This window comes from Hoplias malabaricus, chromosome X1 (genome assembly GCF_029633855.1).
Source record: "Hoplias malabaricus isolate fHopMal1 chromosome X1, fHopMal1.hap1, whole genome shotgun sequence".
NCBI lineage: Eukaryota > Metazoa > Chordata > Actinopteri > Characiformes > Erythrinidae > Hoplias > Hoplias malabaricus.
Genome location: NC_089818.1, coordinates 23,860,597 through 23,876,685, shown reverse-complemented (window position 1 = coordinate 23,876,685; position 16,089 = coordinate 23,860,597).

The window sequence follows — 16,089 nt, the reverse complement described above, 5'->3', positions numbered from 1 at the left end:
TTACACAAGCTTCATTTCTATGGTTACACTATCCCCGTTTCTGTGGTTACGCTAGCCCCATTTCTATGGTTACACTACCCCCATTTCCATGGTTACAATATCCCCCATTTCCATGGTTACACTAGCCCCATTTCCCCATTTCCATGGTTGCACTAGCCCCATTTCCATGGTTACAATATCCCCATTTCCATGGTTACACAACCCTCGTTTCCACGGTTACACTACCCCCATTTCCATGGTTACACTAGCCCCATTTCCATGGTTACACTAGCCCCATTTCCATGGTTACACTAGCCCCATTTCCATGGTTACACTAGCTCCATTTCCATGTTTAGCCTAGCCTCATTTCTATGTTAATACTATAACCCGTTTCCATGGTTATGCTAGCCTCATTTTTATGGTAACGCTGTCTCCATATCCATGGTAATGCTATACCCCATATTCATTGTTACTGTAGCCCCATTTCCTTTGTTACATAGCACCTTTTTCCATGGTCCGTGATGCACTCCATTAATATGTGAATGCTGTTATGACAAAGAAACTCTAAAACACTCAGGTCTACTGAGCACAACAGCCCTAGTCTCTCGTATCCTGAACCCAAAGCTGTACCCTTGAGGAGCTCTGGGTTAGAGCCGGGGAAACATTAACAGTGCAGTGCTGGAGGGCACCCCTCTGTGATGCTGAAGGAAAGGAGAAAGAGTGTTTCTTCCTCTGCTTTTTAAAGAGAAATATCTGAAGGGTGTGTGTGTATAGGGAGGACTGGGCCGGGTCGGTGCTGAAGTTGATGTAAGTGTTTTATCCTTCTGAGAGACGCTCGTGAAGTGGAAGGGCTGTGAGTGTGGTCAGTGTCAGGGTGGCGTTTAAAGCCTCAGCTCTCCGGAGTACGAAAGCCCACATAGCAGCTTATTAATTGATGCTCCTCATGAAATTTTCAGCGCCGTCTCACTCACACTGACAGTGTGTGTGTGTGATCCCAGAGCCAGCACTCTGCTGTCTGCCAGGTGTGTGTGTGTGTGTGCGCACGTGACCGCGTTTTCATCCATGGTGTGGCCTACTGCACCAGATGATGTGTGCTGAATTTTTCATCTTGCTAACCCTGAGGCAAAAGGCCACCGTGGTGTGTGAGCAATCAGACACAAAGACCCAGGCTGATAACCTCTCCCTCTCCCGCTCTTTCTCTGGACTCTCCTATTCCAGAAAGGGGAACCAACACAATGATCAGTACACCATTAAAGGACAGAGGTCATTTTCACCAATAGTGTTGCTTCTCTGTGATAGACCCAGTTTATCACGGAATCCCTGGTAGTTCACTAGGTGTTAGTGCAGTAGCTGTTTAAATCCGTGAAGGAAAGGGAATGATTGCTCCTTTAATTACGTTTATCACACATTCTTATGATTGATAGGAGGAATGACAGGGGACTTTATCATCCCTGATCATATTAACCTCATGTAACATGTTCAGTGAGACAGAATTGTAATGATGTGACCCATTTGACCTTAGCTAAGAAATGTGGAGCGCAAACGCTAACTCAATTAAACAGCTGCCTTTAAAAAAGAACTATTATTTACTCAATGTAACTTTTTATATGAAGTTTATATGATCTCCACATGAAAATTAATTTGCGTTTGGCTCATTTAGTTTGACCAATAACTTTATAATGAGCAGCAGGTAGTTTCTCTGTTACAGCTCCAGGGTCGTGGAGGTTGTGGGTTCGAGTCCCACTCCGGGTGACTGTCTGTGAGGAGTGTGGTGTGTTCTCCCTGTGTCTGCGTGGGTTTCCTCCGGGTGACTGTGTGTGAGAGTGTGACTGGCGCCCCCTCCAGGGTGTGTTCCCGGGTAGGCTCTGGACCCATCGTGACCCTGAACTGGATAAGGGTTACAGACAATGAAGGAACTAATTAACTTTATATATTTCGGGGAACACTAGGTAGTATGTTTACCTTAAAATAACAGCTTCAAAGTCATTATGATGCTTCACTGATCTGTAACTGTGAGAATAGAGCCTCTGTGTGTTCAGCTGCACAGTGCAGAAACTGCACTATGCAACTTCTGGAGGAGAGACGGGAACCTACATTACTCCCTCCCTGTAAAAGTGAGGTAAACTCTTAAGAGGGAGACCAGCAGCAAAATTACCAAATCTTACCTAGTGTTCCTTTAATGTAGACTCTTCATTTTAATGTATGAAAGTCTCGTCATATTTCAAGCCAAAAATAAAAAGGGAAATGAGTGACTGTTGTAATGGATTGGTTTTAGTGTTTGGTTCGAGCTGATTCAGATTCAGATATTTATTCTCTGCTGTTTTTATGTTGTCACGAGTCGAGCTGGTGATGTCTGCTGGCAGAGGGAGGGAGAGAGAGAGGCAGTGCTCCTTTGACACTTCACAGTGTGTGACCCATGGTGTGTAACATGCCCTCCCGTCCTCACACAGATGGCTGTGTGTGTGTGTGTGTGTGTGTGTGTGTGTGTGTGTGTGTGTGTGTGTGAGAGAGAGAGAGAGAGAGAGAGCCCGTCTCCCCTAATGACTGATTCAACCTAGAAATGTCCTCCTTAAAGAAACACATTTAAAGCTACAACAAAATCTGTCTTTGCTTTTTGTCACTTCAGTCACTTCATCACAACCATGAACAATGAGAAAATATAGAAAATAATGAGAACAATGAGAAAATATGGAGCTGTACGTATTAAAGTAACACTATGTAATATTTTTAACGTAAAATTACAGCTTCAAAATCACTGTGATGCTGTAATACGGAGAACAGAGCCTCTGTCGTTGCTACTCTGGGCTAAGCTCTGCAGAAACTGCACTATGTAATGTGTGGAGAAGGATAGGAAACCACTCCCTACCTCCCCCTCCCCTTTGATGTCAGTACAGTGCCGTACAAAACAATTACACTAGGGGGAGCCCCAGGTGTAAAAGGAAAAACAAATCTTACCTAGCGTTCCTTTAAAGGAGCAGAAATACTTATTTATTTCGTAATGTTGACTCTAATAAGTCGTTATTTCAAGATGGTGACTTTACAAGAGAATGATAAACGTCCTTAAAGTGTAATGAACGTTAACGTGGTGAGGATATAGTTCCAAGTAGTTTTCTCTTGGTTCATTTGTAATGAATTTTTAACACAGTGCCAAGGTTAATGAGTAAATGGAGAATCCAGGCTTTTGTTCACCGTTCTCGCTGTGACCATCAAGCTGTGTGTGTGTGTGTAACTTCAGTACACACACATACACACACACACACACACACACATCTAAGATAATGCTGAAACAATGGCAGATGCTCTATTTCTTACGGTGCCCACCTCCTGCTGTGAGTTTTTATGGAATTGAAAACGGTGCCAAAACTCATTAGAAAGATTAGAGTCCTTTTCTCATTTAAAAGACAAATGAGGTTTTAGCGGAATGTGTTTTAAAGAAACACTCCAGCGGTTTTCAACCTAATCTTAATCTGCTGCGTCTGAGCATATGCTCCATAAACAATAAACAAGAATTTCAGCGGCTTCCCGGGTTTTTAAGAAAAGAGCGGAAACTCTTGACTGAAAACACACTTACAATGGAACAAATGGGTCGGGCCGGGGTCTTGTAGCGGGAGTCTGCGTCTGGGGACAAACCAGGGCACTGAATTCTGTTTTCAGGACATTAGTGAAGATTAGTTCTGGACTATTCATCCCAGAGCAACTCAATGGAGCTCCATCACTCCAGAGAACAGCTCTCTCCTGTTGCTGGGGGGGTTTTATAGCCCTCTCGCCAACGCTCGTCATTGTGGGTGACATGTAAACTCATGTGTCGCTGCTTCAAAAGGCCCCCTTTTTATTGTAAGACTTTCTTGGTGGGGGTTATAGCTGTGTGCGCAGATGAACACTGTTTTCCCACAACGTGTGTCCCATAAAAAAGCTGATTTCACTAATTATTAGTGGTGTCTCTAGTTCTTTTTAGCCATTGCCTTCCATTGTTACTGTTTCTGCTCCTGAATTCAGGGAAAGTCTGTGAGAAGTGAGAGTCAGGTTCCGATGAGAAGATAGAGACCTGGTGGTAAAACAGTGGAGTATTTGGAGTGTAATCCTTTATTAATCACAGGGGGAACGAATTCAGAAAGAGTCCTCCCTCTCATCGCACTCAGAACGGAGCAAATCACATTCATCATCGCAGCACACGCTCGGGAACGTACGCCCGACTTTGAGAGGTGAGAGGTCACAGGGAGGTCGCGCCTGACGTCCGAGGACGTTTCTATTCTGATGGTGGTTTTATGAAGATGATTATTTTTGAACTGTTTGTTATGTTTTGAGCTGGTTGCTGAAGTCCGCAGCTCATTCGCTCTCTGGCTCCACAGGTTTTTTTTTTTAAACATATATAAAGACATGATAATCCATCATTGCGTTACGTCCGGTTCCTGTGACTGTGTGAATCCTATTGAAAAGGGATCGGCTCAGTCTTGGAGCGATGAACAATGGAACGAAATGAAGCAGTGTAGCGCCTCTGTGTACGTGTGATTCATTTGTTATTAGTCTGAATGGAAACTATTTAAAATGTGTTTGTTCGGTTTCTCCTCCACACCCCGTCTCTGTGTGCAGGTGCTTTCTTAATAAATGTGTGTGTGTGTGTGAGAGAGAGAGAGCTGTACAAACACACATTTTCAAATGCTTCTACCAGCAGTGTTATTTGTATTTTATTTTGTTTCCAGTTTTGAGATAAATGTGAGATACTTAATATCAGCCCCTGTTTTTACTGTACATATGTAATGTAGAATAAAAGAGTTTCCAAAGCCCTGTGGTGTGTGGTGGGTCTGTGACGGCGGTCTGTCTCCTGTTCCTCTGTAAAATGAAGTGGCAGAGCTGCTGGGTTTTTACATATTCCCAAATGTTCATGGCACGCAGCACGTGCTCAAACAACAGAAGTGCAACTAGGACACAGCCAAGGAGTCTGTGACTCAATTTGCATCCGTGCGACCAATTAAAAAGCTACAGAAGCCAATTAACATCACACAGAGGAGAGCATCGTGTCTATTACTCGCTATTAACCAAGTGCTTTTGATTAGGCGAATGGGGGCGAGGGGGGATGTCTTATGATCTGTGTGGCTCTCTTGGTGGGGGTCTTTGGCTTGTGTTCCCTGTAACCTGATTTGTGTGTGTGTGTGTGTGTATCACTATGCTGGGGTCACATCGTTGATCTCACCCCAGTGTGACCTCCTGCTGTGTTCCCGAATTCCTAGAGCTGCATGGCTTCCAAGCGTCGCGGGGGTCAGAAGTGAGCAGGGGCAGGTCAGAGGTCGGATGGCACGGAGACAGAGATGCTCATCAGATGGTCGTCTGTGTGGTCAGTTTGTGCCTGAGGAGACCAGACAGACATGAGGATGAACGGAGTGTTAGTAAAATACTGTAAAATTAAAAGGATGTCCCCATTTTTACTGTTTTTCTCCATGTTCCTCCATGTTTTCAGTGCTTTTTCCATGGCTCATACACATGCTTCCTGAACACAGTGTGACCTCTTAAAATGAGTGACGTAAGTTACATTAAATTGCAGCTATTTAGTTAGTTTTGTTTTACATTCATTCATTGTCTGTAGCCGTTATCCAGTTCAGGGTCACGGTGGGTCCGGACTCTACCCGGAATCACTAGGTGCAAGGCAGGAACACACCCTGGAGGGGGCGCCAGTCCTTCACAGGGCGACACACACTCACACTCACACACTCACTCTTTGGACACTTTTGAGCTAAACCCCCCTTAGCCCCCGTGGACACACACATTGCTCCATTGAAAAGCAAGAATCAGTCACTGCCCCTGATCTGATGGTCACTGTGTGCAATAATAAATACAGAAAAGAGGGCTATAAACCCCCTGTGTTCTCTCCAGTGATGAACAGTCTTTTTTGATCCACAGCTGAGGACTCAATATCAGTGCCCTACCGGATTAATGGTACAATTCAGTCAAATCCTAGATCCGACATCTAATGCAAAGCCTTCCAAGACACGTGTTTGCGATCACTGCTGCGAAAGGAGAGAGAAAACTGTCAGTCAGTGTTTCTGGGTATTATTAATGGTGTTATAATTAAGCTACATAATTGTTCAGTGTTACACATTAGTGCTATCAGTGATAGACCAGAGAGACCTTCCAGTGTGACACTAGTGCTGAATATTTACGAAATATTTTATGAAACATTTCTAAATAATTTGTAGTTTTTCAAAGTATAACTAAATACATCGGGTTCAAGGGTGTATTTTCAGAACCTTTTGGCAGGGAACATTATTGTACCATATTCTATAATAATTGTTGATTTTGAAGTTGAGTTGATTTTGTTTGTCCAACTTCATTTTAAAGACTTTTTTATTCATTCATTCATTATCTGTAACCCTTATCCAGTTCAGGGACGCAGTGGGTCCAGAGCCTACCTGGAATCATTGGGCGCAAGGCGGGAATACACCCTGGAGGGGGCGCCAGTCCTTCACAGGGCAACACAGACACTCACACACTCACTCACACACTCACACCTACGGACACTTTTCAGTCTTCAATCAACCTACCAACGTGTGTTTTTGGATTGTGGGAGGAAACCCACGCAGACACAGGGAGAACACACCACACTCCTCACAGACAGTCACCCGGAGGAAACCCACGCAGACACAGGGAGAACACACCACACTCCTCACAGACAGTCACCAGGAGCGGGACTCGAACCCACAACCTCCAGGTCCCTGAAGCTGTGTGACTGCGACACCTACCTGCTGCACCACTGTGCCGCCCTTAGCCTTATATTATGTTCTTTTATTTTACACCGTTCTGGAAAGGATTAGGATGAAGGTTAGTGGTCTCCTCCAAGTGTGTTGAGATCTAATGACGCTGTGTCCCCTGTCTGTTTGAAAAGACGTGCTGGTTGGCTTCACGTTTTGGGGGAAGCATGTGCTCACCTTCAAAGATTTGTGTGTTTTTAAAAGAGAATGGGTAGAAACCTGGATTACACAAAAAAAAAAACTAAAAATATTAGTGGCCTTTGAGGATGCTGTGTGTAAATGTATTAAAAATATAAAGGTTTATTTTAATTTGCATAATTTTCCCTTTTAATTTAACAAATTTTCCCCTAAAAAATTATATTTTTTACTTTTTCAAAATATATATCTTGCCTTATATATAAAATGTGACGTAATTTAACAAATGTGTTCCACCCCAAATAGTTTAGATGTTTCCAGTTTTTGTGGAAAGCCCCTGAACTGAAAAATGCATGTTTAATAAAAGCTTTATTCTGTTCGAACATTCCTAAAAGAATACTGCATTCCTGAAAACACCCTCCTCACAAACACCTGCAGACGAACAAAGCCCACGCTCCACGTAGAGCTGTGGTGTATCTCCATCAGAACGAGTGAGTTGACCTATAAACTCCTCTACAGCTAATGTTTGTTAGATTACTCTGTGTGTGTGTGTGTGTGTGTGAGAGAGAGAGAGCGAGATTAATGAAGAAGAGGACAGAGGCAGCAGATGTGAAGGGCAGATCTCTGCGGGTCTTGGATCGTTCCTCTCACCTGAGTTCTGTCCATGCAAACAGGACAGCTGCACTCATAATACAAACACACCACCCCCCCCCCCTCTCTCTCTCTCTCTTTATAACGGGTGCCACCATCTTGAGAGAATGAATCATGCACATGCTTCGTTCAAGATTCGCGAAACCAACCACCACCTTCTAATTGTCACTTACGCCACTGGACAGTTTAACACACCGGAGGAGAACGACAACTGCCCACATCTGTCCGACACACACACACTGGTTATCTCAGTGCCCACTGTTACATGAATATGGGGTCAATCCACACGTCCAGAGAATGATGCGCCTGGTACATTCTTGAATTCTCTCAGCGTTGGCGCTAAGGCATCAACTAGGATCTAATCTCACATTACCACTCTCTAGGGAAACTTCAGTAACTTTTGCTACATGGCGAAGAGAAAAGCAGGAAAAAGCTAATAAACTGACACTCCAAAGGACCAATCACGTCTGCTGTCATGGCGTGGCGTGTAGAAGATTCACGTTGGACCAGTACCAGAGCCAGTACAGATGTACAGACCCTCCTTCTACTTTTGGGCAGAGCATCTGTGGCTGGGGCAACCTGGGATCGATCCAGCAGTTTTCCAGCGCTAACGTAGCTATGCTCCTCGGACCACTCGTTTCCATCTGGGAGTTTTCTAAAATCAGTTCCTGACCTCATTAATGTCTGAATAGCTGAATGACACCAAATGCAGCAACTTCCTCAAAAAGTAGAAGATTTTACAGCAGCAAACGGGGACAAAATCCCTGTTAAAATGTTTTTGATGTCAGAAGAAATGCAGGATGAACATGTGTTCTCAAACTTTTGGCCATGTAGTGGAGGTGTGCTAGCATAGCTGTTAGCTACCTACAAGCTACTGACTTTCAGAGTCTCTCTCTCTCTCTCCCCTCCTCCACCAGGGTGTGTGTGTGTGTGTGTGTGGGGCAGTTATGAGTTCCAGTCGGCTGTAAGCCTCACAGTTGTTTTTCTCTTTTTTGAAAAACTCTTAAAATAAAATAAAATAAAATGCTAAAGCTCCAAAGTCCAAACTGTGAGCAACAGCAAAGTCGTCAGAAGCTGAGGCAACAGAACATGAAATTAAACCCACACAAGTAATTAGGAAGAAAATGAGAAGGAGGAAATGGGACTGAGGAGAAAGTAGATTAGTTTTTCACAAATATGCTCCAATAAGTAAAGAGCTAGCACTAACTCACTGCCAGAAAAAGGGCTGTGGTCATTATAGTGTGTGGTTTGGCGCCGCTGTGGAGCAGCAGACACTGAGCTACATGTGTGTTTGGGAGAAAAAAGTCGGTGAGGAGTTTGGTGTGTTCTCTCTGTGTCAGCAGGGGTGCTTTCCGTCACAAGGGTGATTTCTTCTTGTCCTATTTCCCTCGTTTTTAGAACTATCCAGACGTTTGTTTAATGGAGAAGGCTTTTCATAGAAGTCACAGAAACAGCCAATAGCACTTGACATGAGGCCAACAAGTCTTCTCATCGGTCAGAAGCGTTAATCTCTGAACAGTGCCCACCCCTGGCTCTACATATAAACAAATCAGTCCTGTACTTCACTGACAGATACTTGGTGCAGACTAATGTAAGTGTAACACGTTTCTGTACATTTCTACATTCAGGGGTATGTTCCTGCCAGTGATTCTGGGTGGGCCCTGGAGAAAAACAGCAGTTACAGAAGATGAATGAATGAAAACGGTTGTAAATAACTGCACTGAAGACTCATGGCACCGTAACATACAGAGAAGAGATTTGTGGGAAATATCCGGTGTGTACTTTTAGATACATGTGGTTTGTACATTTCTGAGCTTGTTGAAAATGTAGCACTTAGTTCAAGGAGAGTTAAGCCTCTGGGAGTCCTGAGTTAGTAGCCAATAGCTGAGTGTGCACACACACACACACACACACACACACACACCTAGCCATGTGTAAAGGTTGAACCTGAGAGACTCTGTCCAGGTGCAATTTATTTAATAGTTCTGCCTTCTCCACTCACAAGCAAATAGGAGCTGAATATGTGTGGAATCTGTGCTATGAAATCGCTCATTTTTCCTCAGGCCCATGTGTGGCGACCCCTCGGCCTGCATTCCTTTATGAAGAATGGAGAGACAGGGAGAGGGATGGGAGATAAAGGGGAGAACTGCAGGCTGTTTGGAAAAAGGAGAATTTGAAAGATGGCTGACATTTAACAGAGAGATGAGTGGAACGACAGAGATCAGAGATGGATTTAGAATGAACTGGAGAAAAGTCATAGTCAAAGTCAATGAAGAGAGAAGGAGAGAAAACTTTCTGTTAGTGTTTGTGAATGTTGTACAAAAGGAGCCATTAGCTCTGGAGAAAACTGATAAAGGTAAGTGCCAATTAATACTTCTGTGTTGCTCTGCAATTACACCTCCACACCACTAGGGGCTGAATCACAAAGATCTTCCTCTACACGGTGTAGTACACGATGCAGTAGTGTAGTAGAATTACTTTTATAAATCTCTAAAGTGCACTGTGTAGGGAGTAGGTCGTTGTTTGGGACAGAGCAGAGTTTACGAGGTGCCAGGAAAGAAACTAATCCAAAGCCGGCACGTTTTTCCCACATGCTCCTTCTCATTGTTTAATTTTTTCCGAGAGATGTCTGTATTTTTCCTTTACACAACATTTTTATTCCTTCCTGACATCCACAAAAAGTCTGAGGAAATCTTTCACTGTGAATGTGCTGTCTGCGTCTCTATGGTGTTCCTGTACTTCTTCAGTTCAACATAAACAATGCCCGTCTGACAACTTACTAATCACAGTCATTGCGGTCTGCGCCGACGCGTAGTTATACTTCTGGAGAGGTGCGTGTTGCCTATGGCATAGGTTTCTTTAGAATTACAGTTTTAAAGCAAAAGGATAGGTTTTTTGGGGGAAACTCTACCAATCAGTGGAGGCTCTAGTACCCTGTTGGGCTGCCTCTAGCCTGGATACAAGCTGAGATACAGTTGGGCAGGTTTATGGAGGCATACAAATACTGCAGCTGGGCCTGTAGATCCTGTATTGTCCTAGGTTGCTCATGCTGGTGTCCCAGCTGCTCCCATAAAAATGCTCCATTGGCAATAAATCTGGCAACTGTGCAGGCCACGGAAGGCTCGCGATTTGGCAGAGACATTCCTGAGAAATCCTTACTGTGTGTCTATTAGCATTATCCTGCTGAAAAATGCCAGTTGGAAGCCCTGCTATTAGAGGCAACACGTGGCCTCAGGATGTCCTGCTAATATTGCTGAGCTGGTAGTGACCCGTGTATCTCTATTAGGGATTACTGACTGTCATATACAATGGCTCCTCAGATTAGTCCTCAGCAAAGGCAGGACTGAAGCAGTCATCACTAGGCCTTCATACTCGAACCTGACCATCATCGGATCCCAAACAAAACCTGTATTTATGGCTAAGGACCAGTCTGTAGCAGTCCGAGCTTCTCATTCCTGACACCACTGCTCCTGACCCCTCCTAACAGCTTGGGCAGAATGGCCATTCTGCTTCTCTCAGTTTAATGATGGGCCCCCTCTCTGAGTCAGACAATGGGGCAAACTTTGAGTGCATTGTAGAACCAGTCAATGATCTCACCAAGAAGTTCACTGCCAAAAAGTAGCATCTGAGAGCCTTTGGGCAGTGCCCAGAGTCTAATCTCTAGCCCAGTCTGAAATGGCACCCAAAGCCCTTTCTCAAAGTCCCTGAAGGGTTCTTGACTTGAAGGTGTACATTTGCTACAGTTCCTGCTAGTGCCCTGCATTGTGTATTGGTAACACTTAGCTACTTTGCTTATGTAGCTCAGTGACAAGTGAAATGTATTAACAAGCACATTCTTATTCACATCTGAATGATGTCATGTTGGTCAAGGAACTATTGATGATTGACCTGGTCATACACAAGCGTGATACCTCATAGAAACTGAGTGTTAGCATAAATCCCATTCAGCCTAGGTATCAAAATAAATGTACATGGATTTCAACTGATGTTTATTTACTATGAGTAAAAGATCACACTGGTAATACAACTGAGTGGAGTCTTGCGTTGTCACCAATATCCTGTCAAGCTTGTCCAAACTCACAACAGAGCAGTGATAGGCCAATTGTCTGTTTAGTCAAATCATGTCTGCCAGAACGGGGAAAACATTAAACAGTGCAGCACTGAGGCCGTCCAAGTCCAGTGGCATAGCGAGGATAGAAAGAATAAAGCAGACCTAGTTGACATCCATTTTGGATCCAGATGGCAAGGGAAAAAGATCTAAGGGACTTTGAAGAGGGTTCATTATTGGGCCATGGATGGCAGGAGCTTCAGTCACAAAGACTGTTCAAGTGGCTAGTGTTTCAACAGGAAAATGACATTCGCATTTAGATCCAAATAAAGAAATCAGTATAAAGGTCTGGAAACTCTAGTCACGAGTATGTGTTCAGCCACTGTACGGTCTGTGTATGTTAGAAGGACTAACTGAAGAGCAAATGTACATCCGTGTGACATGGGATCACACTGTCTGGTTAAACCTATGGTTCACATTTGACTTCCAACAGCCACCCAGGCTTTTCCTTGTAGGTCCCCAATCCAAGTATCGGCCAGGCCCAAACCTGCTTCGCTTCAGTGGATTCTCATGTTCTAACGTTCAGGTGGCTGTCGTCTGCTGGCTATTTGAACTGTTACTTGTAATCCCTAGCTACTGCTACAACATTACAAACAGCTGTAGTGTTAACATTAGAATTCATTTTGGAATCATTTATATTTCATTCTTCCAGCAGCCAACCTTACCACAATACAGAACCCTGGTTAGGACTGTTTCCTACTGGTTTTAATCACAGCTGATTATATCCAAATCATCAGTTTCATGTGAGCTCTGCCTAAGACAGTGTTGGGGAAAATACGCAAGATTTTACATTAACTGTCATCATTTAATATTATAGATAAGTCTTGGTTCCTTACAGTGTTTCTTTGACATACTCTTTGGTAGTTTCCCCTCCTGCTGTGACCCTCAGCTTCATCGTTAAGCGTGTGGATGTGGGCTTGTGTTAACTCGCTTTGGTTCAATATCTGTTCCTCAAAGCTCTACAAAAACAGAACCCAATAGAGCTGAAGAGTTTTGAAAACTCTGAGCTGTACATGGTGTGTACAGACTTGTGGATTTTGACTTGGTATGAATTCACAGTGGAATGGAGTAGAAACTTGTTGCTTGACTTTTTCTTGAACAAAGGGAAGAAGGCAGTAAATCCCATTTCTCCCATGACTCCCGTGTGCAGAGTTGGGCAGAATGTTTAATAAGTCCTGATAGTGGAATACAGAACAAACTGACATCACGTAATCAATCCAAATGCATGTGATGAGCTCTTCAGAAGAAGTCAAAGCTTACACTATATACTGTATCCACTTCAGACACTGGGAGTAATAAGTGATGGTTTAATAATTTTGTGTCATTTTTAACGATAAACAAGACGTCTTATAGAGAATACATGGATTAAACTGGATTTTGGCCGTCGGACCCACCTTTAAATTGTGTTCATAAAGTTCTGCTCTTGCACCTTAAATATTTTACATTCAAACACTTTTCCTTTGTGCTCCAGGAGCTGTGTCAAATCAAAATGAATCTTATAATTTAAAGAAAAAGGGTGCTGCTTTCATTTTAAGAGGATTAGTGCTTACACGTGTGTTTTTGGAGCTTGGGAGGGCACCCGGAGGAAACCAACGCAGACACATGAAGAACACACCACACGCCTCACAGACAGTCACCCGGAGAAAACCCACACAGACACAGGGAGAACACACCACACTCCTCACAGACAGTCACCCGGAGGAAACCCACACAGACACAGGGAGAACACACCACACTCCTCACAGACAGTCACCCGGAGGAAACCCTTGCAGACACAGGGAGAACACATCACACTCCTCACAGACAGTCACCCGGAAAAAACCCACACAGACACAGGGATGAACACACCACACTCCTCACAGATAGTCACCCGGAGGAAACCCAGGCAGACACAGAGAGAACACACCACACTCCTCACAGACAGTCACCCGGAGGAAACCAATGCAGACACAGAGAGAACGCACCACACTTCTCACAGACAGTCACCCGGAGGAAACCCACGCAGACACAGGGAGAACACACCACACTCCTCACAGACAGTCACCCGGAGGAAACCCACGCAGACACAGGGAGAACACACCACACTCCTCACAAACAGTCACCCGGAGGAAACCCACGCAGACACAGGGAGAACACACCACACTCCTCACAGACAGTCACCCGGAGAGGGACTCAAACCTCCAGGACCCTGCAGCTGTGTGACAGAATGTTTAGTATTTGTTTAAAATATAGAAGTATTTAGTCCACAGTACAGTTACAAAACGCACTGCCGTGAACTCATCAGCTTCTCTTGTGTTGGTCTGTATGGGGTTTGGAGCCTGCCTAGCATTACTGGCACAAAGCAGGAACATGCCCTGGACAAGGCACCAGTCTATTGCAGGGCATCACACACTCACTTGTTACTGGATGGCTGGAGGAAACCAGAGAACCAGGAGAAAAAGCACATAAACACAGGGTGAGCACAACAAACCCCTCACAGACAGTGACCTGAGGACTGGACCCAGGACCCTGAAATCCTGGAGCTTTGTTGCAGCAACACAATGTTTATCGCCTCTGTGCTGCCAGAAACTACTTTCAGAACTGTGGATATGTGAATAGTGCTATCTACACTACACGATTCTTCGGAAACACAGTGTATTAATAGTGACTTTGTTCCAGCCGCAAAAGCTTTAAAAGCTGCATGCTGTACATTCTTCCTGATTTTTGTTTTTATATCTTTTCCCCAGATGTCCACTTGGAACATCTGTACAGGTTTACAGATCAAACAGAGTCTTGATTCCTGCTCACTGGACTATTTTCCAGTGGTGAACTGTGAGTGTTTGAGCTGGGATTTCAGTTCAGGGCTGGTCTCCTGTGAAATACTGTATTTTTAATTTATTGGGAAGAGTAACACTCAGTGACATGTGGAGGACTTTCATGTGGTTCACTTTCTTGAGTGAAATGAACTTCTAATAATAAGCTGACAGTGTAGACTTCAACTTATTGTTAGACATTCAGTGAACTCAGAACTTAGAGGAGCTTTTTGAAGTTAACTTTTTTGACATCCACCTCCAGCAATCAATTCGCCCCTTAAAATGGCGGAGCAGCAGGTAGTGTCTCTGTCACAGCTCCTGGAGGTTGTGGGTTTGAGTCCGTCTCCAGGTGACTGTCTGTGAGGAGTGTGGTGTGTTCTCCCTGTGTCAGCGTGGGTTTCCTCCGGGTGACTGTCTGTGAGGAGTGTGGTGTGTTCTCTCTGTGTCAGCGTGGGTTTCCTCCGGGTGACTGTCTGTGAGGAGTGTGGTGTGTTCTCTCTGTGTCAGCGTGGGTTTCCTCCGGGTGACTGTCTGTGAGGAGTGTGGTGTGTTCTCCCTGTGTCTGCGTGGGTTTCCTCCGGGTGACTGTCTGTGAGGAGTGTGGTGTGTTCTCCCTGTGTCTGCGTGGGTTTCCTCCGGGTGACTGTCTGTGAGGAGTGTGGTGTGTTCTCTCTGTGTCTGCGTGGGTTTCCTCCGGGTGACTGTCTGTGAGGAGTGTGGTGTGTTCTCTCTGTGTCTGCGTGGGTTTCCTCCGGGTGACTGTCTGTGAGGAGTGTGGTGTGTTCTCTCTGTGTCTGCGTGGGTTTCCTGCGGGTGACTGTCTGTGAGGAGTGTGGTGTGTTCTCTCTGTGTCTGCGTGGGTTTCCTCCGGGTGACTGTCTGTGAGGAGTGTGCTGTGTTCTCTCTGTGTCTGTGTGGGTTTTCTCCGGGTGCTCCGGTTTCCTCCCATGCTCCAAAAACACACGTTGATAGGTGGATTGGAGACACAAAAGTGTCTGTAGGTGTGTGTGTTTGAGTGAATGGGTGAGTGTGTGTCACCCTGCGAAGGATTGGTGCCCCCTCCAGGTGTATTCCGGGTAGGCTTCGGACCCATGACGACCCTAAACCCTGCACTTACAGACAATGAATGAATAAAAAATAGATTAGCTGTATCAATAAGTTTTAAAGTGGTTTTGTGTAATGTATGATTGTAATTTAAGGTTCAAACATTTGTTATTATTTTGTTAATTGTTGCATAGTATTAAAAATGACTATCGCCATTTTATTAAAAATAAAACCACCCTAAAAATATAGTATTAATGCACTACATTCATTAACATTAACATCAAATTTACCATCTTTAAATCGTCTAAATCAAACCTCTCACACACTTTTGGGTACAATATTATCCCCAAGAACTGAACAAACTGATGCACACGCTGATGGAGCTCATAACTAATGCAGTGATGAATAAATTCTTCTCACATACATTTTCAAACAACGTAATTTTCGGTTATTTAACGTTGAATCAAATACTAGTCTTAAAATATCTTAGTACGAAAACTAAGTTCACGTACGAAAGTTCACAAAGAATTTTTAAAGACTAAGTCTTGAAGTCTTGGCACCAATTAATGTTTTGCTATGGAGTCTTTGGTCAGCTTTTTTTCCTGATATTGTTGTTCAATTAAATGACAATAAAACA